Source organism: Pongo abelii, chromosome 5 (assembly GCF_028885655.2).
Source record: "Pongo abelii isolate AG06213 chromosome 5, NHGRI_mPonAbe1-v2.0_pri, whole genome shotgun sequence".
Classification (NCBI taxonomy): Eukaryota; Metazoa; Chordata; class Mammalia; order Primates; family Hominidae; genus Pongo; species Pongo abelii.
In genome coordinates, this window is record NC_071990.2 from 127,662,269 (window position 1) to 127,668,268 (window position 6,000).

The 6,000-nt window shown below is 35.9% G+C and overlaps 1 protein-coding gene across 7 annotated transcripts in view; it reads left to right on the top strand.

Moving 5' to 3' along the window:
* Positions 1-4,694, top strand: part of TRMT11 (tRNA methyltransferase 11 homolog) — a 273,729-nt gene extending 269,035 nt beyond the window's left edge. For all 7 annotated transcript variants that reach the window (XR_008525810.2, XR_010140203.1, XR_008525823.2 and 4 more), the window contains one exon: positions 4,633-4,694. The gene's annotated coding sequence lies outside the window, so the exon portion shown is untranslated. The remainder of the gene's footprint in view (positions 1-4,632) is intronic.
* Positions 4,695-6,000: the final 1,306 nt, after the last annotated feature.

Sequence of the window (6,000 nt, forward strand, 5' to 3'; positions counted from 1 at the left end):
TATGAAAAAATGCTCGTCATCACTGGCCATCAGAGAAATGCAAATCAAAACCACAATGAGATACCATCTCACACCAGTTAGAATGGCGATCATTAAAAAGTCAGGAAACAACAGGTGCTGGAGGGATGTGGAGAAATAGGAACACTTTTACACTGTTGGTGGGACTGTAAACTAGTTCAACCATTGTGGAAGTCAGTGTGGCAATTCCTCAGGGATCTAGAACTAGAAATACCATTTGACCCAGCCGTCCCATTACTGGGTATGTACCCAAAGGACTATAAATCATGCTGCTGTAAAGACACATGCACACTTATGTTTATTGCAGCACTATTCACAAAGCAAAGACTTGGAACCAACCCAAATGTCCAACAATGATAGACTGGATTAAGAAAATGTGGCACATGTACACCATGGAATACTATGCAGCCATAAAAAGGATGAGTTCGTGTCCTTTGTAGGGACATGGATGAACCTGGAAACCATCATTCTCAGCAAACTATTGCAAGGACAAAAAACCAAACACCGCATGTTCTCACTTATGGGTAGGAATTGAATAATGAGAACACTTGGATACAGGAAGGGAAACATCACACCCCGAGGCCTGTTGTGGGGTGGGGGGAGTGGGGAGGGATAGCATTAGGAGATACACTTAATGTAAATGATGAGTTAATGGGTGCAGCACACCAGCATTGCACATGTATACATATGTAACAAACCTGCACGTTGTGCACATGTACCCTAAAACTTAAAGTATATTAAAAAAAAAGGGCCAGAAGAAAAAAAGCATAGGTAAATATCACAAAAATATGATTCTACCACATTTTAGTTTCCATTTTCTACATGAGTTTCTGCTATCTGATCCTTTAGAAAAGAAAGTTAAGGTCTTTTCTATATTTTCTAAAATGTTCTTAGAATTGAACAAAATTGACTCATTCATCTGAGTGATGGTTTTCTAAGCATCTCGTCTCTCTCCTCTTTCTTTTTCATACTACTTCCTTCATTAAAAAAAAAATCCCCATCAGTGTATGGGAGATATAAAGTAACATACAGCTAAACTAAAACTCAAATCATTAGTATTATTTTCTTTATAAGCTTAATATAGATGAAGATAGATTGCTGACATGGTTTGCTATATTCTGTGATATTTTTAAAACTAAATTATCTGTGATTTTTTTCTGAGAGTTGTTTGTAAACACACAGGTCAAGAAGTCTCTTTTCTCACTTCCCCACCTTTCACTTTTACCTTTCCTAGAAATGCAAAGATTTCCTACTGTAAGATTGCACAGAATCTATGGCCAGTATCAAAAGTTATGATTGAAATGCTCAGATCTAATGGGCAACTATTATAAGCTTTGCTTCCAAGGGAAATCAGCTTTTGACAGGGTAATTTAAGCCAAAACAAAGGTCAGACTGGCAGAGATACACATATCCACTTAGGGACAGATGGATTCTAGACAGATATATTCTAGAATAGAATCCACAACTCTAATGTGTTCATGGCTGATATTTTTCAGTTTTGACACTCTGTCTGACTGAGTTTTGTTACTAAATTTTTTCAACATTCTACTCCATACAGGAACTATCAGTCAATAACAGGTGACATATAAGGTGCAATTTATTTGATATCCTTGACCAGTGGTTAAAAACGTGGGTTTTGGTATCAGATTGCCTGGGTTTAAGTCCCAACTCTACAATTTAGAGACTGGGCAAAACACTTTGGTCAAGACGTTTAACTTTTTTATGACTCCTCAAAAAGTTATTTTAAAAATTATGTAAAATATTCAATGTAATGAGGTTAGAGTAATGTCTATATCCAACACGTTATTATTACTATTATTCATATAAAGGGTTTTCTGTTTAAAATATTTAGATAAAGGTTGACATATGATTTCCAATCTGAGAAAATCCCCATTTGTCTTCAGTTATTATTTTTTTAATTTAAGAAAGGCTTTATGTTTTCATTGGGAGGATATGTGAGCAATTATTCTAGGAACCCTTGAATGTGGAGACAAATTGGGTGGACCCATGAATGATTAGAGCTGGAGGAACTATTTTTGTGTTTAGTATGCCACTTTATTGGATGTGCATATAATTGTGCTGTGTGGACAAAGAAGAGTGTTTATTTATTTGCTTTTTATGTATATACATATGCATATGGTACATATGGTGATGGGAGAAACTTGTCTAATTTGAAACTGTTTACCTCCTACTGTAAGATGGCATAGAATCTATGTCCAGTATCAAAAGTTACTGTAATTGAGTTGCTCAAACTTAAAGGGCAACTTTAAAAGCTCTGCTTCCAAGGGAAATCAGCCTTTAAAAGGTAATTTAAAGTCAAAACAAAGGTCAGACTGGTAGAGATACACATATCCACTTAGGGACAGATAGATTGAATCTGCACTTGCATTGGTAGCCAATTAGGTAAGTGAAAACTTCTGCTTTGAGTATTTTAGCTTTAAAAACTTGATATAACAGAAGTTTGATTATAGCAACTGAAATTGGAAATGGAATTACAGTGCTGTATTATAACTGGAAACTGGAAATTGGTATGGCTCTTTGTTCCTCTCTAGAGTTTTAGTCTCCAGTTGTTTGGTGGTGGGTAGCTAGTGAAGTTTGAATATATTGTATTACCAAAAACTAGGCTGGGTGTGGTGGCTCATGCCTATAATTCTAGCTCTTCGGGAGGCCAAGGTGGGAGGATCACTTGAGCCTAGGAGTTCAAGACCAGCTTAGGCAACATATTGAGATCCCATCTCTATTATAAAAAAAGAAAAGAAAAGAAATTAAATTTAAAAATCAGTTATGTAAAAATTATGGGTTGGACACTGTGGCTTACTCCTGTAATTCCACCACTTTGGGAGACTAAGCCCAGATTTGTGCCAATTGCTTGAGCCCAGGAGTTTGAGACCAGCCTGGGCAACATGGTGAAACCTCATCTCTTAAAAAAAAAATTAGCCAGGTGTAGTGATGTACACCTGTAGTCCCAGCTTGAGCCCAGGAGATCGAGGCTGCAGTGGGTGATGGAGTGAGATCTTGCTCCTAAAAGTAATTATGGTAAAGAGGAGGCTTACGGTTGAGCTCACACCAGGGTGAACAAATACTTCACTAATTACTGATGCATTTGTGAAAAATAATTGGGAAATAATATGGTGTAGTAGATCACCTTAAAACTCATTCTAGATCCCTTCAGCTCTCACTAGTTAATTAGTTAATTAAGTCAAATATTACTGAGGATCTACCATTTCCTGACATCTAGATGGAAAAATAAAATATAGTGTGAATGATAATAGTGAGTAGCTCAGAAACTGGAGCCCAGAGGGAGATGAGAGCTGATCATGTGGAATGGGTCCACCTGCATAAAGTGATAGTTGCATCCATGGAAGTGACTGAAAACCCTCCACAGAGAATAAAGTGGAAGAAAAGAGGAGATATTAAAGGATGAAATATCAACACTTAGGGAAAGATAAGAGAAAAGCCAGCACTAATAGGACAAATAAATATCAGAGAAGTGGCAGAGAGCAGGGCTGTGGGAGAGAACTTTGAGGTTGAGGGAGTAAGGCTTCTGGTTCAAGGTGACAGATTGAAAACACATACATCTATTCTCCCTCCATAAATCCCATTAAAATAAAACTTAAAAGTACCAAAGGTAATAAATTTATAGTAGTTCTCGAATCAGGCAGAGACACATGCAAACTATTAATCTTGATTAGTTTCTGGAAGATAGAAAATATGTTACATATTAAGAAATGGAGAAGCAGGAGCGCAGCCTACAATTTGCACTCACAGAGGGCTGCGGTGAAGGTAGAAGTCATGCTGCCTGAGGCTGGTGCCTCTGAAGTTCTCCCAACCTGGAGATAAGACTTCCAGCTTTTGAAGAAGGCAGTGGCCAGAGATCTAGGTCTATGGTTGTTCTCCAAACAGGTGTTCCTCGCTGTATGGGCTTAGCTTGCTCCCTGATTTCTGCTCAGAAGCTTTAAAAAAACTTATGGGCTCAGAGCTTACAATCCATCTCTCCTATTGAAGAGCCTTGTGGGGAATAGGACTGCATGCTGGCAGAGAGAGCCCAGACTAGTAAAGTGTATCAACTAAACTAGCCCTCAGTTCATAACTTTAAATTGGCAAATATCATAATAGAGGAGAAATAATCTTATACACACACACACACGCACACACGCACATACGCACACGCATATACACATACACAGTACCAATAAGAACGAATGAATTATCACCGCACCCAGCCAATAAACAGATAATTTAGGACACAGAACATATCTATCTATCTATCTAAAATATCTATTTTATCTCTCTCTCTATATAAATATATATATATATAAAATAGTCATTATAAAAAAGAAGCAACCATAGAACTATAAAGACTTACTGGAAATTTAGGAATATGATGCCTGAAAATAAGGAAAATGGAAAATAAGTGCTGGGATAAAACCTGATGAAATCTCTTAGAAATTGGGATAAAAGAAAACTAGGAACATATAGAAGTAAAGTTTAAAGTCTTAGAAGATCCATTGGGGGAAGCTAGGATCCTTCAAAAGGAGTTTAAGAAAGAGAGAAGAGAACAAAATATCCTAAAGAAATTATTGGAGAAATAATGAAAGAAAATTTATTTTTTAGCCACATGCGTCTTCAGCTTGGAAAAAAACCACAGGATGAAGAGCATACAATTGAAGTAGAAAGACCACAGCTATACAGAGGCTCATGAAGGGTAAAGAGGAGATTTTTGAACGCTTCCACTTATTGCTTCCAATAAATGAGAATTCAACTTCTTATAAGAGATATCGTATGCTTGAAAACTGAGATCTGAGAAAAATATGACTACAACCTACAAGTAAATGCCCAGCCAAACTCTCAAGCAAGAGTTCAGGTAAAATAAGGACATTTTTGGGTATGTAAGCTATAGAAAATGTTACTACTCATTGATCATCCTCTGAAAGACTTGCTTATGTAATTTATCCAACAAAAAGAACAAAGGAACTCAAGAAAGAGGTAAAAAATGAGATCAGTGAAACAGAGTACTTAATATATTGTGTATTGTGATTATGTAGCAGAGTAACTCTGTTTTATAGGAAATATAAACTAAAGTATTCAGAAATGATGGAACAAGAAGTCAGCAACTTTCTCTCAAATTGTTCAGGAAAAGATGCTTTGTATTGTATCTTCACCTTTTCTGTAACTGCATGATTATTTTGAAATAAAGATAATTTAAAAAATAAAATGCAGGGAAGAAATTGTAAAAGACAACAAGAAAAAAAAACAAAGTCACCTTTCAGTGAGTTCCACACCCCTCTATCTGAAATTCCACCCCCATTCTCCATTCCTCAGCTCACCTTCCTAATATCAATCAACAATTGGCTTATTATTATATATTTAATAGTTTATGTTTCTTGTCTTTTGCCTCTACCTCAAAAACTAGTATAAACCTTTCATGAGGAGCTCTGTTCACTGCTATATCTCCTGAACATGGAACACTGCCAACACATACTGACTTCTTGATAAATGTTTGTTGAATGAACTGAAAACATTATTATTACAAACAGTAGCAATAAGTAAAATGTCACTCTTCACAAAATATTATTACTAAAACTGCCACTACTCAATACTGCTTATTATTAGAGATTACCACATTTCACTGCAATTTTTACATCGAAAGAAATCCACTTAAACACCAGTTGTAAGATTACTGTCCTCTGGGATGTTCTTGAAATTAAGATGTCTTTTGTAATCTATCCAAGGGAAAAGTATTTTAAATGCCAGTTTTCAATTTTAAGAGTATTGAGAAGGTGATCTGACACATCATTCTTTTTAATGAACAAGGTATAAATCAATTTTAAGATAAGTACCAAAAAATGTTTAAAAAGAAAAAATAATGCCAGAATATCAGTTATGCAGTTGGTCTAGAATGCAAATTAGAACGGGGAGTATGAGGGCTCCAGGAAGAATTTTGTCAAGGAGAAAAATAATTTCCTATCATAAAACATATGA